The sequence below is a fragment of the Phyllostomus discolor genome, chromosome 2 (assembly GCF_004126475.2).
Source record: "Phyllostomus discolor isolate MPI-MPIP mPhyDis1 chromosome 2, mPhyDis1.pri.v3, whole genome shotgun sequence".
NCBI lineage: Eukaryota > Metazoa > Chordata > Mammalia > Chiroptera > Phyllostomidae > Phyllostomus > Phyllostomus discolor.
This window is the reverse complement of record NC_040904.2, coordinates 161,098,130-161,107,465: the sequence shown is the minus strand read 5'-3', so window position 1 is coordinate 161,107,465 and position 9,336 is coordinate 161,098,130. Positions and strand designations below refer to the sequence as shown.

The following is a 9,336-nucleotide window of genomic DNA, read 5'->3' as shown; positions in this document are numbered from 1 at the left end:
TGGCGGCCTCCCCGGAGGCGGCAGCGGGAGCCTTGAAGTGGCTGCTTCTTGGCGGGGGCGCCCCTCTCCCCTGAGATCTCTCTTGACCTGATGAAGCCTCTTTATTTTCCCCCCTCCCTATCAGCGGAGGAATTGGCACCTCCCTGTCCTACTCCAACGCCGACGGGCGTCCCCTGAGGCGCCCCCAGCTTCCAGTGGCCCTCACCTTGCCCATTCCTAATTCCTGGAGCCCCCTAATCCTAAAGAGCCCCAGATCCCTTTCCCCAAGATGTTTCTTCCTGTCATCCGTCTCCAGGAGTTCCCCTTTTAAACTCTTCCTGAGTCTCCCTGACCCCTAACCCTTTGTCCCAGCACTCTTCTCACTCCTTAATGCGGAGTCCCCTAGCCGCCACTCTCGGGACCCAGCCCCTTCCCTCCAACTGCTTCCTTTGCAGGCCCCGCCATCGCCTCCTAAATAGCTTTGCCCTCCTTGAGATCCCGAATCTTCGCCGAGCCGGTGACTCTCTCTCCCTGGGTCTCCCGGTCCACCCGACTCTGTTGCTTTGAATGGCATAGGAGAGAGGTAAGGAGCCCGGGGGTGGAGTATCGGGGTACGGGTAGGGGTTGGGGCCCGGCTTCCCCGAAACGCGGACCCCTTCTGTAAGCGCAAAGCGAAGCGTAGTTTTGGAAGTCACGGTGGCCGAGTGGTTAAGGCGTTGGACTCGAAATCCAATGGGGTTTCCCCGCACAGGTTCGAATCCTGTTCGTGACGTCCGTTTTTTTCTCCCTCCTCCTTTAGGTGCCCTAAAGGAAACCCCTTATTTTCTCACGTGCCTTTCATGCATTTACTTTTCTGTCTCGAAATTAGAAACCGGGAGTTCTCACCCCTGGATTTGGGGGATTAGGGATGCTCACAGAAGCTTAATTATGCACGACCTTATCGGCTGCTAGAATACAAGGCACTTTCAGACTTCTCTAACTATAGGTTTGCTAATAAAGCTTTGACATTGTTTCACGATTTGGGGAGGGAATAGCATAGGATTTGAAGAAGGGTTGTTTTGTTTGGGAATGTGAACGCCTGTTGTAAGAGTCGAAACTGTAGTTTCCAGGAAAACAGAGTACCTCTAGATTTCGTGACCACAAGTCACGTCTTGTAGGTCGAATTACAAACGAAGCTCACGAAACAGGGCATTCCCTCACTTGGATTTTCTCGGCGAAGTGCACCTCAAGTACCACAGGTCTAGGGGGAGTGCCCTATTGAAACAAACGTTGCAGATCTAGCGGGAACTAGTGTGGGAAGATGACTATCACTTTTTATTGAGTGTTCATTATGTGTTAGGTACTGTCTAAATTCTCCGTGTATTAACCAAGCTAGGGAATTAATCCCTTCTCTAACCAGTACTACCCGCCTCACCCAGTTCTTCCTATTCCCCAGTTTCTGATTGTGGGGATTAGCTAGGACACTTGTGGAGGATGTCCTTTTAGTATTTCATTTCTTGCACAACACTGTCTTCTCCAGGAAGGATCCCCAGAAGACAGAGTCCAAAAGTAATTCATAGTGCTTTCCACACATTTATATTTTGGAGTGTCCCACCTTCATACCATTGCTCATGTTCTTTTCAATGTCACCCTCACCAGTGATCACTTCCCACTGCCACCAGATCACTTTCCATGCTGCACATCCTTTTGCTCTTCTTTGATGTTCTTGATACTCATCTGCGAAAGTTAATTTCTTAAAAAGTTAAATTTATCCCACCTCGCAACTGTGTCTCAAATCTGTCCACTTGTCTCACAGTTGAGTGCAGACTGGACCCACCACTTTGCTGGAGCCTTCATTTGGACAGTAGGAGTAATTGTGAGGACTACATGAGTTAATATATGTAAAACTGCACTGAAGCATGCACACATAACCAGAGACCTTAAACCCTTCCATAGCTGCCTTTGGTCTCTTTTCTCTCTGCTCTTCCATATTCCCTACCCCCATTCACTGGCGCTCTTTTAATTCCTGGCATAGTATTTGTCCATGTTTATGCTGTTCTCTGCCTGAAATAATCTTCCTTGTCCTCACTTTATACTCAGTCTGCACTTAAATGTTGGTTCTCCTGGAAAGTCTTCTCTAATCACCTGTGGCCCACTACATCCTACACCCTAATTTTATTTTGTGAAGTCTTTCTCCCCCTGTAGAATATAAACTCTTAGCACATATGAGCTGCTCAATTAAAAAAAAGTTTTGTTGTTGATTAAATGGATGCTTTTTATAGTGGTTATGTGTACATGTTTTCATCTTTACTGAGACTGTACTATAAAGGTCTTGGGAACTAGAACTGTGTATTTTATTTGTATCTCCTCTACTAGATCTTACACATAGATGTGATCAAATATATACTGTAATACAATCTAACTGGCTGGGCTTCAGTGCGGGGCTTCCTGCTGAATCCCATTTTGCGCATGCTCAGATATAAGTATCTGGAGAGCCAAGACCAAAGCTGACCAGCAGAGGGCAACCGACAACTTTGTTGTGACTGGAAGAAGGCTCCGTGGTTTATAAAATGGAGGATCTGAATTTAGGGAAAATTGAGAGAGGTTGGCTGGTGCTTAGAGCATCCTACCTTTCCTTCTCAAATGCTTCCCTTGTAACTTTCTGGTGGGAGAGGTCAGGGCATTGAACACTCTGAATAGCAGATAATTTCAAATTTTTTACCGCTGCCACAGCCCACCTTAATTCCCCAATTCCTTCATCCTTCCATCTCCACAAACCCTCTCTTTCTTTGCATTATCAGGCCCGCTCCTCACCACCATTCTTACATTATTACATTCTACCCACTGGCATTTCTTTAAAAAAATTTATTTTTTTAAAGTTTATTTTTAGAGAGAGGGGAAATGAGGGAGAGAGAAGGAGAGAAACATCAGTGTGTGGTTGCTTCTGACGTGCCCCCTACTGGGGACCTGGCCCACAACCCAGGCGTGTGTCCTGACTGGGAATTGAACCAGTGACCCATGCTCAGTTCACTGAGCTGTACCCACCAGGGCTATAAATTTTTTTTTTTTTTAATTTAGTCTTAGAGAGAGGGGAGGGGAGAAAGAGAGGGAGAGAAAGAAACATCAGTGTGAGAGATATTGATCTGTTGCCTCTTGGAGGCCCCCAACCAGGGACCTGGCCTGCACCCAGGCATGTGCCCTGACTGGGAATTGACCTGGAGAACTTTTGATTCACAGACCAGCACCCAATCAACTGAGCCACACCAGCCAGAGCTTTTTTTTTTTTTTTTTTTTTTTAAATACCCACTGGCATTCTTTAGTTCCCTCTGGTTCAGTATTTGGCCTTGTTTATCTGTCCTTAAATTAACTTCACCCAGGCTTGCAATCCCAGTCATTTCAATCTCCTATGGAACCTTCCATAATTACCTTTGCATAACTTGTTCAAATCCCCCTACTCCACTGCACCAAACCTTCAATAATTCACAACCAACAAAACTACATCTGACCCAAAACACCATGTTGTTTTTCTCCTTCCTTTTATTTTTTGAATAAAATGTATACCCTCTGCCTCCAACTCCATACTATCTTAATACCCTGTGGTAGAAATGTTTGCTGTGTGTGAAACCATTGAAGCCAATGGGCTTCAGAGACATTGTACTCTTATTTTTCTCTTACAACAGCAATTTTCAACCTTTTTCATCTCATAGCATACATAATTAGTAAAATTCTGCAGCACACCAAAAAATATATTGTTTGCTGATCTGACAAAAAAATAGCTAGAATTTTGATTCATTCACACTGGATGGCTATTGTGCTGGCTGTTATTTTCTCATTTGCCGATCTAAGGGAAAAGAGGACAGAAACCTTGGACTAGTCAGGTGTTGTGTTATTACAAATTCTTGTGGCACTCCAATTTAAAATCACTGTCTCAGAACACAGTTTCATCAACAAAATAAAGTTTTACTTTAAAACTGTATTTTTTTACAAACTATATTTTTAAAAAATGTTTTATTTTTAGAGAGAGGGAGAGAAACATTGACGTGCGAGAGAAATATCAATCAGTTGCCTCTCTCACATTCCCAATCCGGGACCTGGCCTATAACATGTGCCCTGACTGGGAATCAAACCAGCAACCTTTTGGTTTGCAGACCAGCACTGGATCTACCGAGCTACACCAGCAAGGGCACAAACTATATTTTTAAATAAAACTTAACTGCAAAAAGAAAAGAACATTTCTTTGTTTTCTTGTTCTTGTGGAATTCCACCTAAAGCTTCATTCTTTTCCCTCCTCCCAAGACAAAAATTCCGAGCCACAGTTCCAGGCATGGCCTCTTAGCTAGACCATGGCCCTTTATCTCCAGCTATCTACGTCTACATGCCTGACCTGATGTCACTTAAAGCACAAAACTTCTCTTCCTTTCCCAGAAACATTCTAGACTTTTTCCATTTATGTTGACACTATTTCGATTCCATCTAGTTTCCAACCGTAAGAATTATCTGACATTTCCCCCGTGCTGCCCATCAATCATTGCTTCTGCCATCACATACTGTAATCTGATTCACGCTTTTGTTACAATGGCCTTCCAGGTGGCCCAGCTCCACCACACTTAAATCTCTAAACACTGCCTTCATCATATTACTCCCTTGTCCAGGAACTTTAACACCTGTCTAATCAAACACGGGCTCCTATTATCAATAACACCCTGCCTAAATCAACCTTTTTTTAGCCTTTATTCTTCCCAGTAAGATCCCCTCAATATAATCAGGCTGGGCATTTCCACGTGACAGCCTAACTCCTCCTCTCATGAAGCTCCTTGTGTCTCTTCACTTTATAACCAGTGACTAGCTAATGCCACCCTATATTGTCAGCTCCAAATTCTTAGATCTTAATCAGTTGTTTTTATGTGACTAGAAAGATAATGTGTGGGAATCTAACACACAAGAATTTAGTATTACACTCTTCCAAGTTGTTGACTTGTTCCAGATGTTAAGAGGCTTGGATCTCTGCAGTTTATCCAGTAAAGCAAATTATTAGAGGCCTTGCGCCGAAATGATCTCAACTTGCACTTGTCTGAGGAGTGCTGCTGTTGCACAGAATATTTCTGCAACTCTTTCACGTCCAGTTTATGAGCCACGTGTGATTCATTATGTCGAAAAAAAATTTTTTAAAGATTTTATTTATTTATTTTTAGAGAGGGAAGGGAGGGAGATAGAGAGAGAGAGAGAGAGAAACATCAATGTGCAGTTGCTGGGGGTCATGGCCTGCAACCCAGGCATGTACTCTGACCGGGAATTGAACCTGCGACACTTTAGTTCGCAGCCCACGCTCAATCCACTGAGCTACGCCAGCCAGGGCAAAAAATTTTAAAAGCTGGCACATTACCCAACTTTATCACTTATCTATTTTGCAGATTTTTATTCTAGATTACTTCTGCAATTTCTGAGGTCCCATTCTTTAGCCTTCTTGTCCTTTAGTGTTTGCATTAATTTCCAGAATTTCTTGATCACCTCAAGAAATTTGGCAGAGAGCTCCCAAATCCACATTAACCCTGCTTCTTGCTCTTAAACTCAAGACCCACATTTGCATTCACTGGCTAAACATCTCCGTATGGAAGCACTTCCAATGGAATGTTCCCCAGATAAGCTTACTACTTCACTCCTGAAACCTACGCATCCTGTCCTCCCTATGCAGGTTAACACACTGCTCATTTATACAGACTAGAATAGAAACTTGTCTATCTGTGACTCATCTTTGGTTAAGTGCCCCTTGTTAAGTGCAGTGGTTAGAAGCACAGGCTCTGAAATGACTCTCTGGGTTCAAATCCCAGCTCTAATTGCTGTGTGAACTTTGTCCTTTGTCTTGGTTTCCCTACATAGAAAAGGGAGAAAATAATAGTGCCTCATAAAGTTGGAGTGACTAGATGTGTAATAGTGCCTGACTCACAGTAAATGCTGATCTGTTACCTCCTTTCCTCATGGCCAGTTCTTGTCAGAAGTCCGCTCCAGTGATTCCCCTGAGAAACCTTCCCTCTTGCATCCCATCAGGCAGGTCATTGACCCCTTTCTTCCTCTGGTCCCATCGTGCTTGGTCCTGATCTATTAGCAACACACTATCCTGTATTCCCCATGATTTGTTCAAGTGCATCTACTAAGCTGAAAATCCCTTTGAAGACTTGTTTCCTGATTCCTTGTGGATCTCAAACACCAGGCACTACGTCTGGCACACACACACACACACACACACACGCCAGGTGTGCTGTAAATTGTGGCCGAATCAGTCTGGTCAGTTACTGAGCCCTGTCAGTCTTCCTCCCTGGACATCACTTGTCCTCTTTCCTGTCCTGTTCAAGTTCTAACCCTCACTTGCATGAATTACTGCAAAGCTGTTTTACCATTGCCACTAAAATCATGAGATGGAAGTCACTCCCCTTTGCAGAAACTTACCTGTAAATTAAAGCCCAAATTCCCTGCCAAGTATTCAAGGCCTTCCAAGCAGTGGCCCCAAATTATTTCCAGCCGTATCTGTTACTTCCTTCAAAAAACACTATGGTCTGGGTTGCACTAGTCTCTTCCTTCTTCAACATATCCTTCATCTCCACTTTTTTTTTCTTTTAATTTATTCATTCACCCTGGCTGGTGTGGCTCAGTGGATTGAGTGCTGGCCTGCAAACCAAGAGGTTGCTGGTTCAATTCCTGGTCAGGGCACATGCCTGGGTTGTGGGCCAGATCCTCGGTTGTGGGTGCATTAGAGGTAACCACACATTGATCTTTCTCTCCCTCTCTTTCTCCTTCCCTTCCCCTCTCTCTAAAAATAAGCACATTAAAAAATATATATATTTCATTTATTTTTAGAGAGAGGGGAAAGGAAGGAGAAGGGAAGAAGAGAAACATTATGTGTTGAGTCCTTCTCACATGCCCCCAGTAGGGATCCTGGCCCAAAAACCAGGCACATACTCTGACTGAGAATTGAACTTTCAGTTTGTGGGACAACACCCAACCCACTGAACCACACCAGTCAGGGCTCCACTTTTTATTCATGCTGTGATCCCTGCCTAAAACAGAGACCCCACATTTTGGGGGGGGGGGTGCCCCCAAGCAATTTTAAAAAAGAAGAAGAACCAACATTTAAAAGTTGTGAGATTTAGCCCTGACTGGTGTGGCTTAGTGGGTTGGGCGTCTTCCTGCAAACCTAAGGTCACCAGCTCAAATCCTGGTCAGGGCACATGCCTGGGTTGCAGGCCAGGTCCCTGGCTGGGGGGCCTGCGAGAGGCAGCTGATCCATGTCTCTCTCACATACCAACACTTCTCTTCCTTTCTCTCTCCCTTTTCCACTCTCTAAAAATAAATAAAATCTTTAGTTTCTTGAAAAGTAAGATTTGGGCCCTGGCTGGTGTAGCTCAGTGGATTGAGCTCGGGCCTGCAAACCAAAGGGTTACCGGTTTGATTCCCAGTCAGGACCCATGCCTGGGTTGTGGGCTGGGTCCCCCCACCTGGGGGGGTGTGCGAGAAGTGACCACACATTGATGTTTCTCTCCCTTTCTCTTTCCCTTCTCCTCTCTCTAAAAATAGCTAAAATCTTTTTAAAAAATTGGCAATATTGGGCCCCACCTATAGTAGCAACCAACCAGAGCTGCACTGCCAGCTGCCCCCTTCTCTCAGGGCACATATTCATCACCTAGTCAGCTTTAAAAAAAAAAAACAAACCAAACCTCTCTACAGGGTGGTTGGTTAGAGTGTCATCAGGGCACATAACAGGAATCAACCAATGAATGCATAAATGGGTACAACAACAAATCCACGCTTCTCTCTCAGTAAAATGCCTATCATTAAGAAGCAAACAAAAAATCTCTCTACAAGGGACAGTGGAGAGATCAGGCTAGTGGTAGGACAACTGGCTCTATCTCCTGATGTTACATAAGACAAAGAACATCTCACCCTGGCTGGTGTGGCTCAGTGGATTAAATGTCAGACTGCAAACCTAAGGGTTGCCAGTTCAATTCTGGGTCAGGGTACTTGCCTGGCTTGTGGGCCAGGCCCTCAGTAAGGGGCGTGCAAGAGGCATGTATCTCTCACACACGTTTCTTTCTCCCTCCCTTCCCCTCTTTCACAGTAAAATGTTAAAAAATATATAATAATAAGAACATCTGTCCTGTGATGTCTTCTATCCTTAAAACTGTTTAACTTGAATCTCTCAGACTAACCCTCTCAGATCTAATTGTTTCGCAAAAATAGGAGCCAGAAGAACAAGTTAAAGGACACTGTGAAGAAAACACAAAAGCCCACTCTCCAGGACAACTGGCCCAACCTCTTCAATGCAATAGTGTTACCAAAACATGTCATTCCAGGAATCCAGACTGAGAGTAGAGCTCGGTATGATGCACAGCTCCTGGACTGGATCCTGGGCTGGACCAACATTAGCTCTAAAGTTCTTTTCTTGGGACCACTGAGGAAATGTGAATATAAGTTTGTATTAGATTAAAGATATATTATTAATTTTAAGCACTTGTTATTTTGGCAATGTGTAAAACCTTACTTTTTTCAAATCTATATACTGAAGTAAAGAAGTTAAAACAACTGTCTCTACATTTCTCCACCCATACTTCTGACCTTGAAAGTTTAGAATGGGTTGGCAAACATTATGTAAAGGACCAAAAAACAAATATTTGAGGCTTTGTGAACAAGAGCTCTGTGCAACTGCTCATCTCTGCCACTGGGACCTAACAGCAGCCACAACCTGTGAGCAAGTGGGCGCGGCTGTGCTCCAGTGTGTGTTTTCACAGAAGCGGACAGCAAGGGTGCAAGCTGTGGTTTGCCAGACTCCGATCTAGAATGAGCGCCACTCCCCCTGAAGTCTCTCCTGGTGCCCATCGTGGTCAGGGGCTTTCTCTTCCCTCTGCTCACATATCGCTTGTAAACCCCGAGGACATTATGTGTTATGACAACTCACCTCCATCCAGGAGTAAATCTTTAAAGGGAGACGCCCTTTTGTTGCATGAATTCTCCCATCCCCACCCTAGTGAGTTATATTCTGAATATCGTTTCCAAAAACCAAATCTACCCTAGAAGAAAGATTTGGTATCATTCATAACCCTGACATTCAAAAGAGTGAGCAGCAGGTTCTGAAAGTACTATTTTTGAAGGAAATTCAGAAGAAATTTTAAAAAGCTCTACTGGCATCACTAGAGTACAATGTTGCCTCTCATGCCGTGTACTGTGACATTCTCACTGCTGTTTTACAAGCAGGCCTTGTGTGTATGAAAGCGCAGCAGAGACTCAGCTGGCTCAGGGATGCCCTCATGGCACCGCCCTCAACACCACTAGGATGTCTAGAACACTATTAAATTTACAGTAGGTACATGATAAATGCTCAACAAATTT

The 9,336-nt window shown here is 44.2% G+C and overlaps 1 non-coding gene across 1 annotated transcript; it reads left to right on the top strand.

Moving 5' to 3' along the window:
• The first annotated feature begins 669 nt into the window (after positions 1–669).
• TRNAS-CGA lies at positions 670–751 on the top strand. The gene has a single exon. It is a non-coding gene; the product is annotated as a tRNA-Ser (tRNA).
• The last annotated feature ends 8,585 nt before the right edge of the window (positions 752–9,336 follow it).